Source organism: Phalangium opilio, unplaced genomic scaffold (assembly GCF_054372755.1).
Source record: "Phalangium opilio isolate 3A_F unplaced genomic scaffold, DU_Popi_V2 ptg000077l_1, whole genome shotgun sequence".
NCBI classification, from domain to species: domain Eukaryota; kingdom Metazoa; phylum Arthropoda; class Arachnida; order Opiliones; family Phalangiidae; genus Phalangium; species Phalangium opilio.
In genome coordinates this window covers 10,432,141-10,441,621 of record NW_028324185.1, presented here as the reverse complement: position 1 = coordinate 10,441,621, position 9,481 = coordinate 10,432,141, and the positions used below count along the sequence as shown (strand labels likewise).

At 44.0% G+C, this 9,481-nt stretch overlaps 53 non-coding genes across 53 annotated transcripts; all 53 read right to left on the bottom strand.

Moving 5' to 3' along the window:
• Window positions 1–87: 87 nt before the first annotated feature.
• TRNAV-CAC (transfer RNA valine (anticodon CAC)) lies at window positions 88–160 on the bottom strand. The gene has a single exon. It is a non-coding gene; the product is annotated as a tRNA-Val (tRNA).
• Window positions 161–244: 84 nt separating this feature from the next.
• On the bottom strand, window positions 245–317 carry TRNAV-AAC (transfer RNA valine (anticodon AAC)). The gene has a single exon. It is a non-coding gene; the product is annotated as a tRNA-Val (tRNA).
• Window positions 318–382: 65 nt separating this feature from the next.
• On the bottom strand, window positions 383–455 carry TRNAD-AUC (transfer RNA aspartic acid (anticodon AUC)). The gene has a single exon. It is a non-coding gene; the product is annotated as a tRNA-Asp (tRNA).
• Window positions 456–538: 83 nt separating this feature from the next.
• On the bottom strand, window positions 539–611 carry TRNAV-CAC (transfer RNA valine (anticodon CAC)). The gene has a single exon. It is a non-coding gene; the product is annotated as a tRNA-Val (tRNA).
• Window positions 612–694: 83 nt separating this feature from the next.
• On the bottom strand, window positions 695–767 carry TRNAV-CAC (transfer RNA valine (anticodon CAC)). Its single transcript has one exon. It is a non-coding gene; the product is annotated as a tRNA-Val (tRNA).
• Window positions 768–832: 65 nt separating this feature from the next.
• TRNAD-AUC (transfer RNA aspartic acid (anticodon AUC)) lies at window positions 833–905 on the bottom strand. Its single transcript has one exon. It is a non-coding gene; the product is annotated as a tRNA-Asp (tRNA).
• An 83-nt stretch (window positions 906–988) lies between these two features.
• On the bottom strand, window positions 989–1,061 carry TRNAV-CAC (transfer RNA valine (anticodon CAC)). Its single transcript has one exon. It is a non-coding gene; the product is annotated as a tRNA-Val (tRNA).
• Window positions 1,062–1,301: 240 nt separating this feature from the next.
• TRNAV-CAC (transfer RNA valine (anticodon CAC)) lies at window positions 1,302–1,369 on the bottom strand. The gene has a single exon. It is a non-coding gene; the product is annotated as a tRNA-Val (tRNA).
• An 88-nt stretch (window positions 1,370–1,457) lies between these two features.
• TRNAV-CAC (transfer RNA valine (anticodon CAC)) lies at window positions 1,458–1,530 on the bottom strand. The gene has a single exon. It is a non-coding gene; the product is annotated as a tRNA-Val (tRNA).
• Window positions 1,531–1,614: 84 nt separating this feature from the next.
• On the bottom strand, window positions 1,615–1,687 carry TRNAV-AAC (transfer RNA valine (anticodon AAC)). Its single transcript has one exon. It is a non-coding gene; the product is annotated as a tRNA-Val (tRNA).
• A 65-nt stretch (window positions 1,688–1,752) lies between these two features.
• On the bottom strand, window positions 1,753–1,825 carry TRNAD-AUC (transfer RNA aspartic acid (anticodon AUC)). The gene has a single exon. It is a non-coding gene; the product is annotated as a tRNA-Asp (tRNA).
• An 83-nt stretch (window positions 1,826–1,908) lies between these two features.
• Window positions 1,909–1,981, bottom strand: TRNAV-CAC (transfer RNA valine (anticodon CAC)). Its single transcript has one exon. It is a non-coding gene; the product is annotated as a tRNA-Val (tRNA).
• Window positions 1,982–2,065: 84 nt separating this feature from the next.
• TRNAV-AAC (transfer RNA valine (anticodon AAC)) lies at window positions 2,066–2,138 on the bottom strand. The gene has a single exon. It is a non-coding gene; the product is annotated as a tRNA-Val (tRNA).
• A 65-nt stretch (window positions 2,139–2,203) lies between these two features.
• TRNAD-AUC (transfer RNA aspartic acid (anticodon AUC)) lies at window positions 2,204–2,276 on the bottom strand. The gene has a single exon. It is a non-coding gene; the product is annotated as a tRNA-Asp (tRNA).
• Window positions 2,277–2,516: 240 nt separating this feature from the next.
• Window positions 2,517–2,589, bottom strand: TRNAV-AAC (transfer RNA valine (anticodon AAC)). The gene has a single exon. It is a non-coding gene; the product is annotated as a tRNA-Val (tRNA).
• Window positions 2,590–2,654: 65 nt separating this feature from the next.
• On the bottom strand, window positions 2,655–2,727 carry TRNAV-CAC (transfer RNA valine (anticodon CAC)). The gene has a single exon. It is a non-coding gene; the product is annotated as a tRNA-Val (tRNA).
• Window positions 2,728–2,792: 65 nt separating this feature from the next.
• TRNAD-AUC (transfer RNA aspartic acid (anticodon AUC)) lies at window positions 2,793–2,865 on the bottom strand. The gene has a single exon. It is a non-coding gene; the product is annotated as a tRNA-Asp (tRNA).
• An 83-nt stretch (window positions 2,866–2,948) lies between these two features.
• Window positions 2,949–3,021, bottom strand: TRNAV-CAC (transfer RNA valine (anticodon CAC)). Its single transcript has one exon. It is a non-coding gene; the product is annotated as a tRNA-Val (tRNA).
• Window positions 3,022–3,261: 240 nt separating this feature from the next.
• TRNAV-CAC (transfer RNA valine (anticodon CAC)) lies at window positions 3,262–3,329 on the bottom strand. The gene has a single exon. It is a non-coding gene; the product is annotated as a tRNA-Val (tRNA).
• An 88-nt stretch (window positions 3,330–3,417) lies between these two features.
• On the bottom strand, window positions 3,418–3,490 carry TRNAG-CCC (transfer RNA glycine (anticodon CCC)). The gene has a single exon. It is a non-coding gene; the product is annotated as a tRNA-Gly (tRNA).
• Window positions 3,491–3,574: 84 nt separating this feature from the next.
• On the bottom strand, window positions 3,575–3,647 carry TRNAD-AUC (transfer RNA aspartic acid (anticodon AUC)). Its single transcript has one exon. It is a non-coding gene; the product is annotated as a tRNA-Asp (tRNA).
• Window positions 3,648–3,730: 83 nt separating this feature from the next.
• On the bottom strand, window positions 3,731–3,803 carry TRNAV-CAC (transfer RNA valine (anticodon CAC)). Its single transcript has one exon. It is a non-coding gene; the product is annotated as a tRNA-Val (tRNA).
• An 84-nt stretch (window positions 3,804–3,887) lies between these two features.
• TRNAV-AAC (transfer RNA valine (anticodon AAC)) lies at window positions 3,888–3,960 on the bottom strand. Its single transcript has one exon. It is a non-coding gene; the product is annotated as a tRNA-Val (tRNA).
• Window positions 3,961–4,025: 65 nt separating this feature from the next.
• Window positions 4,026–4,098, bottom strand: TRNAD-AUC (transfer RNA aspartic acid (anticodon AUC)). The gene has a single exon. It is a non-coding gene; the product is annotated as a tRNA-Asp (tRNA).
• Window positions 4,099–4,338: 240 nt separating this feature from the next.
• TRNAV-AAC (transfer RNA valine (anticodon AAC)) lies at window positions 4,339–4,411 on the bottom strand. Its single transcript has one exon. It is a non-coding gene; the product is annotated as a tRNA-Val (tRNA).
• Window positions 4,412–4,476: 65 nt separating this feature from the next.
• Window positions 4,477–4,549, bottom strand: TRNAD-AUC (transfer RNA aspartic acid (anticodon AUC)). The gene has a single exon. It is a non-coding gene; the product is annotated as a tRNA-Asp (tRNA).
• An 83-nt stretch (window positions 4,550–4,632) lies between these two features.
• On the bottom strand, window positions 4,633–4,705 carry TRNAD-AUC (transfer RNA aspartic acid (anticodon AUC)). Its single transcript has one exon. It is a non-coding gene; the product is annotated as a tRNA-Asp (tRNA).
• An 83-nt stretch (window positions 4,706–4,788) lies between these two features.
• On the bottom strand, window positions 4,789–4,861 carry TRNAV-CAC (transfer RNA valine (anticodon CAC)). The gene has a single exon. It is a non-coding gene; the product is annotated as a tRNA-Val (tRNA).
• Window positions 4,862–4,945: 84 nt separating this feature from the next.
• TRNAV-AAC (transfer RNA valine (anticodon AAC)) lies at window positions 4,946–5,018 on the bottom strand. The gene has a single exon. It is a non-coding gene; the product is annotated as a tRNA-Val (tRNA).
• A 65-nt stretch (window positions 5,019–5,083) lies between these two features.
• On the bottom strand, window positions 5,084–5,156 carry TRNAD-AUC (transfer RNA aspartic acid (anticodon AUC)). The gene has a single exon. It is a non-coding gene; the product is annotated as a tRNA-Asp (tRNA).
• Window positions 5,157–5,396: 240 nt separating this feature from the next.
• On the bottom strand, window positions 5,397–5,469 carry TRNAV-AAC (transfer RNA valine (anticodon AAC)). The gene has a single exon. It is a non-coding gene; the product is annotated as a tRNA-Val (tRNA).
• A 65-nt stretch (window positions 5,470–5,534) lies between these two features.
• Window positions 5,535–5,607, bottom strand: TRNAV-CAC (transfer RNA valine (anticodon CAC)). The gene has a single exon. It is a non-coding gene; the product is annotated as a tRNA-Val (tRNA).
• Window positions 5,608–5,672: 65 nt separating this feature from the next.
• On the bottom strand, window positions 5,673–5,745 carry TRNAD-AUC (transfer RNA aspartic acid (anticodon AUC)). Its single transcript has one exon. It is a non-coding gene; the product is annotated as a tRNA-Asp (tRNA).
• Window positions 5,746–5,828: 83 nt separating this feature from the next.
• Window positions 5,829–5,901, bottom strand: TRNAV-CAC (transfer RNA valine (anticodon CAC)). The gene has a single exon. It is a non-coding gene; the product is annotated as a tRNA-Val (tRNA).
• A 240-nt stretch (window positions 5,902–6,141) lies between these two features.
• Window positions 6,142–6,209, bottom strand: TRNAV-CAC (transfer RNA valine (anticodon CAC)). The gene has a single exon. It is a non-coding gene; the product is annotated as a tRNA-Val (tRNA).
• Window positions 6,210–6,297: 88 nt separating this feature from the next.
• TRNAG-CCC (transfer RNA glycine (anticodon CCC)) lies at window positions 6,298–6,370 on the bottom strand. Its single transcript has one exon. It is a non-coding gene; the product is annotated as a tRNA-Gly (tRNA).
• Window positions 6,371–6,454: 84 nt separating this feature from the next.
• On the bottom strand, window positions 6,455–6,527 carry TRNAD-AUC (transfer RNA aspartic acid (anticodon AUC)). Its single transcript has one exon. It is a non-coding gene; the product is annotated as a tRNA-Asp (tRNA).
• An 83-nt stretch (window positions 6,528–6,610) lies between these two features.
• Window positions 6,611–6,683, bottom strand: TRNAV-CAC (transfer RNA valine (anticodon CAC)). The gene has a single exon. It is a non-coding gene; the product is annotated as a tRNA-Val (tRNA).
• Window positions 6,684–6,767: 84 nt separating this feature from the next.
• Window positions 6,768–6,840, bottom strand: TRNAV-AAC (transfer RNA valine (anticodon AAC)). The gene has a single exon. It is a non-coding gene; the product is annotated as a tRNA-Val (tRNA).
• Window positions 6,841–6,905: 65 nt separating this feature from the next.
• Window positions 6,906–6,978, bottom strand: TRNAD-AUC (transfer RNA aspartic acid (anticodon AUC)). Its single transcript has one exon. It is a non-coding gene; the product is annotated as a tRNA-Asp (tRNA).
• Window positions 6,979–7,061: 83 nt separating this feature from the next.
• Window positions 7,062–7,134, bottom strand: TRNAV-CAC (transfer RNA valine (anticodon CAC)). The gene has a single exon. It is a non-coding gene; the product is annotated as a tRNA-Val (tRNA).
• Window positions 7,135–7,375: 241 nt separating this feature from the next.
• Window positions 7,376–7,443, bottom strand: TRNAV-CAC (transfer RNA valine (anticodon CAC)). The gene has a single exon. It is a non-coding gene; the product is annotated as a tRNA-Val (tRNA).
• Window positions 7,444–7,531: 88 nt separating this feature from the next.
• On the bottom strand, window positions 7,532–7,604 carry TRNAV-CAC (transfer RNA valine (anticodon CAC)). The gene has a single exon. It is a non-coding gene; the product is annotated as a tRNA-Val (tRNA).
• Window positions 7,605–7,688: 84 nt separating this feature from the next.
• On the bottom strand, window positions 7,689–7,761 carry TRNAV-AAC (transfer RNA valine (anticodon AAC)). Its single transcript has one exon. It is a non-coding gene; the product is annotated as a tRNA-Val (tRNA).
• Window positions 7,762–7,826: 65 nt separating this feature from the next.
• On the bottom strand, window positions 7,827–7,899 carry TRNAD-AUC (transfer RNA aspartic acid (anticodon AUC)). The gene has a single exon. It is a non-coding gene; the product is annotated as a tRNA-Asp (tRNA).
• Window positions 7,900–8,139: 240 nt separating this feature from the next.
• On the bottom strand, window positions 8,140–8,212 carry TRNAD-AUC (transfer RNA aspartic acid (anticodon AUC)). The gene has a single exon. It is a non-coding gene; the product is annotated as a tRNA-Asp (tRNA).
• An 83-nt stretch (window positions 8,213–8,295) lies between these two features.
• TRNAV-CAC (transfer RNA valine (anticodon CAC)) lies at window positions 8,296–8,368 on the bottom strand. Its single transcript has one exon. It is a non-coding gene; the product is annotated as a tRNA-Val (tRNA).
• A 240-nt stretch (window positions 8,369–8,608) lies between these two features.
• TRNAV-CAC (transfer RNA valine (anticodon CAC)) lies at window positions 8,609–8,676 on the bottom strand. The gene has a single exon. It is a non-coding gene; the product is annotated as a tRNA-Val (tRNA).
• Window positions 8,677–8,764: 88 nt separating this feature from the next.
• On the bottom strand, window positions 8,765–8,837 carry TRNAG-CCC (transfer RNA glycine (anticodon CCC)). The gene has a single exon. It is a non-coding gene; the product is annotated as a tRNA-Gly (tRNA).
• An 84-nt stretch (window positions 8,838–8,921) lies between these two features.
• On the bottom strand, window positions 8,922–8,994 carry TRNAD-AUC (transfer RNA aspartic acid (anticodon AUC)). The gene has a single exon. It is a non-coding gene; the product is annotated as a tRNA-Asp (tRNA).
• An 83-nt stretch (window positions 8,995–9,077) lies between these two features.
• Window positions 9,078–9,150, bottom strand: TRNAV-CAC (transfer RNA valine (anticodon CAC)). Its single transcript has one exon. It is a non-coding gene; the product is annotated as a tRNA-Val (tRNA).
• Window positions 9,151–9,234: 84 nt separating this feature from the next.
• TRNAV-AAC (transfer RNA valine (anticodon AAC)) lies at window positions 9,235–9,307 on the bottom strand. Its single transcript has one exon. It is a non-coding gene; the product is annotated as a tRNA-Val (tRNA).
• Window positions 9,308–9,372: 65 nt separating this feature from the next.
• Window positions 9,373–9,445, bottom strand: TRNAD-AUC (transfer RNA aspartic acid (anticodon AUC)). The gene has a single exon. It is a non-coding gene; the product is annotated as a tRNA-Asp (tRNA).
• Between the last annotated feature and the right edge of the window lie 36 nt (window positions 9,446–9,481).

Genomic DNA, 9,481 nt, shown 5'->3' with positions numbered 1-9,481 from the left:
ATACGTAACTACACGTAGATACGTAGTAATTCTGGGTTTTTCAAGAGATCTAGCTTATTTTTATGCCCAATCACAATGGTCAAAACTTGTATCTACCAGGGCTCGAACCTGGGACCTTCCGCGTGTGAAGCGGACGTGATAACCACTACACCATAGATACGTAACTACACCGTAGATACGTAGTAATTCTGGGTTTTTCAAGAGATCTAGCTTATTTTTATGCCCAATCACGATGGTCAAAACATGTATCTACCAGGGCTCGAACCTGGGACCTTCCGCGTGTTAGGCGGACGTGATAACCACTACACCATAGATACGTAGTAATTCTGAGTTTTTCAAGAGATCTAGCTTATTTTTATGCCCAATCACTATGGTCAAAACGTGTATCTACCAGGTCTCGAACCTGGGACCTTCCGCGTGATAGGCGGACGTGATAACCACTACACCATCGATACGTAACTACACGTAGATACTTAGTAATTCTGGGTTTTTCAAGAGATCTAGCTTATTTTTATGCCCAATCACGATGGTCAAAACTTGTATCTACCAGGGCTCGAACCTGGGACCTTCCGCGTGTGAAGCGGACGTGATAACCACTACACCATCGATACGTAACTACACGTAGATACTTAGTAATTCTGGGTTTTTCAAGAGATCTAGCTTATTTTTATGCCCAATCACGATGGTCAAAACTTGTATCTACCAGGGCTCGAACCTGGGACCTTCCGCGTGTGAAGCGGACGTGATAACCACTACACCATAGATACGTAGTAATTCTGAGTTTTTCAAGAGATCTAGCTTATTTTTATGCCCAATCACTATGGTCAAAACGTGTATCTACCAGGTCTCGAACCTGGGACCTTCCGCGTGATAGGCGGACGTGATAACCACTACACCATCGATACGTAACTACACGTAGATACGTAGTAATTCTGGGTTTTTCAAGAGATCTAGCATATTTTTATGCCCAATCACGATGGTCAAAACTTGTATCTACCAGGGCTCGAACCTGGGACCTTCCGCGTGTGAAGCGGACGTGATAACCACTACACCATAGATACGTAACTAAACCATCGATACGTAGTAATTCTGAGTTTTTCAAGAGATCTAGCTTATTTTTATGCCCAATCACTATGGTCAAAACATGTATCTACCAGGTCTCGAACCTGGGACCTTCCGCGTGTTAGGCGGAAGTGATAACCACTACACCATCGATACGTAACTACACGTAGATACGTAGTAATTCTGGGTTTTTCAAGAGATCTAGCTTATTTTTATGCCCAATCACGATGGTCAAAACTTGTATATACCAGGGCTCGAACCTGGGACCTTCCGCGTGTGAAGCGGACGTGATAACCACTACACCATCGATACGTAACTACACGTAGATACGTAGTAATTCTGGGTTTTTCAAGAGATCTAGCTTATTTTTATGCCCAATCACAATGGTCAAAACTTGTATCTACCAGGGCTCGAACCTGGGACCTTCCGCGTGTGAAGCGGACGTGATAACCACTACACCATAGATACGTAACTACACCGTAGATACGTAGTAATTCTGGGTTTTTCAAGAGATCTAGCTTATTCTTATGCCCAATCACGATGGTCAAAACATGTATCTACCAGGGCTCGAACCTGGGACCTTCCGCGTGTTAGGCGGACGTGATAACCACTACACCATAGATACGTAGTAATTCTGAGTTTTTCAAGAGATCTAGCTTATTTTTATGCCCAATCACTATGGTCAAAACGTGTATCTACCAGGTCTCGAACCTGGGACCTTCCGCGTGATAGGCGGACGTGATAACCACTACACCATCGATACGTAACTACACGTAGATACTTAGTAATTCTGGGTTTTTCAAGAGATCTAGCTTATTTTTATGCCCAATCACGATGGTCAAAACTTGTATCTACCAGGGCTCGAACCTGGGACCTTCCGCGTGTGAAGCGGACGTGATAACCACTACACCATAGATACGTAACTACACCGTAGATACGTAGTAATTCTGGGTTTTTCAAGAGATCTAGCTTATTTTTATGCCCAATCACGATGGTCAAAACTTGTATATACCAGGGCTCGAACCTGGGACCTTCCGCGTGTTAGGCGGACGTGATAACCACTACACCATAGATACGTAGTAATTCTGAGTTTTTCAAGAGATCTAGCTTATTTTTATGCCCAATCACTATGGTCAAAACGTGTATCTACCAGGTCTCGAACCTGGGACCTTCCGCGTGATAGGCGGACGTGATAACCACTACACCATCGATACGTAACTACACGTAGATACTTAGTAATTCTGGGTTTTTCAAGCGATCTAGCTTATTTTTATGCCCAACCACTATGGTCAAAACATGTATCTACCAGGTCTCGAACCTGGGACCTTCCGCGTGTTAGGCGGAAGTGATAACCACTACACCATCGATACGTAACTACACCGTAGATACGTAGTAATTCTGGGTTTTTCAAGAGATCTAGCTTATTTTTATGCCCAATCACGATGGTCAAAACTTGTATCTACCAGGGCTCGAACCTGGGACCTTCCGCGTGTTAGGCGGACGTGATAACCACTACACCATAGATACGTAGTAATTCTGAGTTTTTCAAGAGATCTAGCTTATTTTTATGCCCAATCACTATGGTCAAAACTTGTATCTACCAGGGCTCGAACCTGGGACCTTCCGCGTGTGAAGCGGACGTGATAACCACTACACCATAGATACGTAGTAATTCTGAGTTTTTCAAGAGATCTAGCTTATTTTTATGCCCAATCACTATGGTCAAAACGTGTATCTACCAGGTCTCGAACCTGGGACCTTCCGCGTGATAGGCGGACGTGATAACCACTACACCATCGATACGTAACTACACGTAGATACGTAGTAATTCTGGGTTTTTCAAGAGATCTAGCTTATTTTTATGCCCAATCACGATGGTCAAAACTTGTATCTACCAGGGCTCGAACCTGGGACCTTCCGCGTGTGAAGCGGACGTGATAACCACTACACCATAGATACGTAGCTAAACCATCGATACGTAGTAATTCTGAGTTTTTCAAGAGATCTAGCTTATTTTTATGCCCAATCACTATGGTCAAAACATGTATCTACCAGGTCTCGAACCTGGGACCTTCCGCGTGTTAGGCGGAAGTGATAACCACTACACCATCGATACGTAACTACACGTAGATACGTAGTAATTCTGGGTTTTTCAAGAGATCTAGCTTATTTTTATGCCCAATCACGATGGTCAAAACTTGTATATACCAGGGCTCGAACCTGGGACCTTCCGCGTGTGAAGCGGACGTGATAACCACTACACCATCGATACGTAACTACACGTAGATACGTAGTAATTCTGGGTTTTTCAAGAGATCTAGCTTATTTTTATGCCCAATCACAATGGTCAAAACTTGTATCTACCAGGGCTCGAACCTGGGACCTTCCGCGTGGGAAGCGGACGTGATAACCACTACACCATAGATACGTAACTACACCGTAGATACGTAGTAATTCTGGGTTTTTCAAGAGATCTAGCTTATTTTTATGCCCAATCACGATGGTCAAAACGTGTATCTACCAGGTCTCGAACCTGGGACCTTCCGCGTGATAGGCGGAAGTGATAACCACTACACCATCGATACGTAACTACACGTAGATACGTAGTAATTCTGGGTTTTTCAAGAGATCTAGCTTATTTTTATGCCCAATCACAATGGTCAACACTTGTATCTACCAGGGCTCGAACCTGGGACCTTCCGCGTGTGAAGCGGACGTGATAACCACTACACCATAGATACGTAACTACACCGTAGATACGTAGTAATTCTGGGTTTTTCAAGAGATCTAGCTTATTTTTATGCCCAATCACGATGGTCAAAACTTGTATCTACCAGGGCTCGAACCTGGGACCTTCCGCGTGTTAGGCGGACGTGATAACCACTACACCATAGATACGTAGTAATTCTGAGTTTTTAAAGAGATCTAGCTTATTTTTATGCCCAATCACTATGGTCAAAACGTGTATCTACCAGGTCTCGAACCTGGGACCTTCCGCGTGATAGGCGGACGTGATAACCACTACACCATCGATACGTAACTACACGTAGATACTTAGTAATTCTGGGTTTTTCAAGCGATCTAGCTTATTTTTATGCCCAACCACTATGGTCAAAACATGTATCTACCAGGTCTCGAACCTGGGTCCTTCCGCGTGTTAGGCGGAAGTGATAACCACTACACCATCGATACGTAACTACACCGTAGATACGTAGTAATTCTGGGTTTTTCAAGAGATCTAGCTTATTTTCATGCCCAATCACGATGGTCAAAACTTGTATCTACCAGGGCTCGAACCTGGGACCTTCCGCGTGTTAGGCGGACGTGATAACCACTACACCATAGATACGTAGTAATTCTGAGTTTTTCAAGAGATCTAGCTTATTTTTATGCCCAATCACTATGGTCAAAACGTGTATCTACCAGGTCTCGAACCTGGGACCTTCCGCGTGATAGGCGGACGTGATAACCACTACACCATCGATACGTAACTACACGTAGATACGTAGTAATTCTGGGTTTTTCAAGAGATCTAGCTTATTTTTATGCCCAATCACGATGGTCAAAACGTGTATCTACCAGGTCTCGAACCTGGGACCTTCCGCGTGATAGGCGGAAGTGATAACCACTACACCATCGATACGTAACTACACGTAGATACGTAGTAATTCTGGGTTTTTCAAGAGATCTAGCTTATTTTTATGCCCAATCACAATGGTCAACACTTGTATCTACCAGGGCTCGAACCTGGGACCTTCCGCGTGTGAAGCGGACGTGATAACCACTACACCATAGATACGTAACTACACCGTAGATACGTAGTAATTCTGGGTTGTTCAAGAGATCTAGCTTATTTTTATGCCCAATCACGATGGTCAAAACTTGTATCTACCAGGGCTCGAACCTGGGACCTTCCGCGTGTTAGGCGGACGTGATAACCACTACACCATAGATACGTAGTAATTCTGAGTTTTTCAAGAGATCTAGCTTATTTTTATGCCCAATCACTATGGTCAAAACGTGTATCTACCAGGTCTCGAACCTGGGACCTTCCGCGTGATAGGCGGACGTGATAACCACTACACCATCGATACGTAACTACACGTAGATACTTAGTAATTCTGGGTTTTTCAAGCGATCTAGCTTATTTTTATGCCCAACCACTATGGTCAAAACATGTATCTACCAGGTCTCGAACCTGGGACCTTCCGCGTGTTAGGCGGAAGTGATAACCACTACACCATCGATACGTAACTACACCGTAGATACGTAGTAATTCTGGGTTTTTCAAGAGATCTAGCTTATTTTTATGCCCAATCACGATGGTCAAAACTTGTATCTACCAGGGCTCGAACCTGGGACCTTCCGCGTGTTAGGCGGACGTGATAACCACTACACCATAGATACGTAGTAATTCTGAGTTTTTCAAGAGATCTAGCTTATTTTTATGCCCAATCACTATGGTCAAAACTTGTATCTACCAGGGCTCGAACCTGGGACCTTCCGCGTGTGAAGCGGACGTGATAACCACTACACCATAGATACGTAGTAATTCTGAGTTTTTCAAGAGATCTAGCTTATTTTTATGCCCAATCACTATGGTCAAAACGTGTATCTACCAGGTCTCGAACCTGAGACCTTCCGCGTGATAGGCGGACGTGATAACCACTACACCATCGATACGTAACTACACGTAGATACGTAGTAATTCTGGGTTTTTCAAGAGATCTAGCTTATTTTTATGCCCAATCACGATGGTCAAAACTTGTATCTACCAGGGCTCGAACCTGGGACCTTCCGCGTGTGAAGCGGACGTGATAACCACTACACCATAGATACGTAACTAAACCATCGATACGTAGTAATTCTGAGTTTTTCAAGAGATCTAGCTTATTTTTATGCCCAATCACTATGGTCAAAACATGTATCTACCAGGTCTCGAACCTGGGACCTTCCGCGTGTTAGGCGGAAGTGATAACCACTACACCATCGATACGTAACTACACGTAGATACGTAGTAATTCTGGGTTTTTCAAGAGATCTAGCTTATTTTTATGCCCAATCACGATGGTCAAAACTTGTATATACCAGGGCTCGAACCTGGGACCTTCCGCGTGTGAAGCGGACGTGATAACCACTACACCATCGATACGTAACTACACGTAGATACGTAGTAATTCTGGGTTTTTCAAGAGATCTAGCTTATTTTTATGCCCAATCACAATGGTCAAAACTTGTATCTACCAGGGCTCGAACCTGGGACCTTCCGCGTGGGAAGCGGACGTGATAACCACTACACCATAGATACGTAACTACACCGTAGATACGTAGTAATTCTGGGTTTTTCAAGAGATCTAGCTTATTTTTATGCCCAATCACGATGGTCAAAACGTGTATCTACCAGGTCTCGAACCTGGGACCTTCCGCGTGATAGGCGGAAGTGATAACCACTACACCATCGATACGTAACTACACGTAGATACGTAGTAATTCTGGGTTTTTCAAGAGATCTAGCTTATTTTTATGCCCAATCACAATGGTCAACACTTGTATCTACCAGGGCTCGAACCTGGGACCTTCCGCGTGTGAAGCGGACGTGATAACCACTACACCATAGATACGTAACTACACCGTAGATACGTAGTAATTCTGGGTTTTTCAAGAGATCTAGCTTATTTTTATGCCCAATCACGATGGTCAAAACTTGTATCTACCAGGGCTCGAACCTGGGACCTTCCGCGTGTTAGGCGGACGTGATAACCACTACACCATAGATACGTAGTAATTCTGAGTTTTTCAAGAGATCTAGCTTATTTTTATGCCCAATCACTATGGTCAAAACGTGTATCTACCAGGTCTCGAACCTGGGACTTTCCGCGTGATAGGCGGACGTGATAACCACTACACCATCGATACGTAACTACACGTAGATACTTAGTAATTCTGGGTTTTTCAAGAGATCTAGCTTATTTTTATGCCCAATCACAATGGTCAAAACTTGTATCTACCAGGGCTCGAACCTGGGACCTTCCGCGTGTGAAGCGGACGTGATAACCACTACACCATAGATACGTAACTAAACCATCGATACGTAGTAATTCTGAGTTTTTCAAGCGATCTAGCTTATTTTTATGCCCAACCACTATGGTCAAAACATGTATCTACCAGGTCTCGAACCTGGGACCTTCCGCGTGTTAGGCGGAAGTGATAACCACTACACCATCGATACGTAACTACACCGTAGATACGTAGTAATTCTGGGTTTTTCAAGAGATCTAGCTTATTTTTATGCCCAATCACGATGGTCAAAACTTGTATATACCAGGGCTCGAACCTGGGACCTTCCGCGTGTGAAGCGGACGTGATAACCACTACACCATCGATACGTAACTACACGTAGATACGTAGTAATTCTGGGTTTTTCAAGAGATCTAGCTTATTTTTATGCCCAATCACAATGGTCAACACTTGTATCTACCAGGGCTCGAACCTGGGACCTTCCGCGTGTGAAGCGGACGTGATAACCACTACACCATAGATACGTAACTACACCGTAGATACGTAGTAATTCTGGGTTTTTCAAGAGATCTAGCTTATTTTTATGCCCAATCACGATGGTCAAAACTTGTATCTACCAGGGCTCGAACCTGGGACCTTCCGCGTGTTAGGCGGACGTGATAACCACTACACCATAGATACGTAGTAATTCTGAGTTTTTCAAGAGATCTAGCTTATTTTTATGCCCAATCACTATGGTCAAAACGTGTATCTACCAGGTCTCGAACCTGGGACCTTCCGCGTGATAGGCGGACGTGATAACCACTACACCATCGATACGTAACTACACGTAGATACTTAGTAATTCTGGGTTTTTCAAGCGATCTAGCTTATTTTTATGCCCAACCACTATGGTCAAAACATGTATCTACCAGGTCTCGAACCTGGGACCTTCCGCGTGTTAGGCGGAAGTGATAACCACTACACCATCGATACGTAACTACACCGTAGATACGTAGTAATTCTGGGTTTTTCAAGAGATCTAGCTTATTTTTATGCCCAATCACTATGGTCAAAACGTGTATCTACCAGGTCTCGAACCTGGGACCTTCCGCGTGATAGGCGGACGTGATAACCACTACACCATCGATACGTAACTACACGTAGATACGTAGTAATTCTGGGTTTTTCAAGAGATCTAGCTTATTTTTATGCCCAATCACGATGGTCAAAACTTGTATCTACCAGGGCTCGAACCTGGGACCTTCCGCGTGTGAAGCGGACGTGATAACCACTACACCATAGATACGTAACTAAACCATCGATACGTAGTAATTCTGAGTTTTTCAAGAGATCTAGCTTATTTTTATGCCCAATCACTATGGTCAAAACATGTATCTACCAGGTCTCGAACCTGGGACCTTCCGCGTGTTAGGCGGAAGTGATAACCACTACACCATCGATACGTAACTACACGTAGATACGTAGTAATTCTGGGTTTTTCAAGAGATCTAGCTTATTTTTATGCCCAATCACGATGGTCAAAACTTGTATATACCAGGGCTCGAACCTGGGACCTTCCGCGTGTGAAGCGGACGTGATAACCACTACACCATCGATACGTAACTACACGTAGATACGTAGTAATTCTGGGTTTTTCAAGAGATCTAGCTTATTTTTATGCCCAATCACAATGGTCAAAACTTGTATCTACCAGGGCTCGAACCTGGGACCTTCCGCGTGGGAAGCGGACGTGATAACCACTACACCATAGATACGTAACTACACCGTAGATACGTAGTAATTCTGGGTTTTTCAAGAGATCTAGCTTATTTTTATGCCCAATCACGATGGTCAAAACGTGTATCTACCAGGTCTCGAACCTGGGACCTTCCGCGTGATAGGCGGAAGTGATAACCACTACACCATCGATACGTAACTACACGTAGATACGTAGTAATTCTGGGTTTTTCAAGAGATCTAGCTTATTTTTATGCCCAATCACAATGGTCAACACTTGTATCTACCAGGGCTCGAACCTGGGACCTTCCGCGTGTGAAGCGGACGTGATAACCACTACACCATAGATACGTAACTACACCGTAGATACGTAGTAATTCTGGGTTTTTCAAGAGATCTAGCTTATTTTTATGCCCAATCACGATGGTCAAAACTTGTATCTACCAGGGCTCGAACCTGGGACCTTCCGCGTGTTAGGCGGACGTGATAACCACTACACCATAGATACGTAGTAATTCTGAGTTTTTCAAGAGATCTAGCTTATTTTTATGCCCAATCACTATGGTCAAAACGTGTATCTACCAGGTCTCGAACCTGGGACCTTCCGCGTGATAGGCGGACGTGATAACCACTACACCATCGATACGTAACTACACGTAGATACTTAGTAATTCTGGGTTTT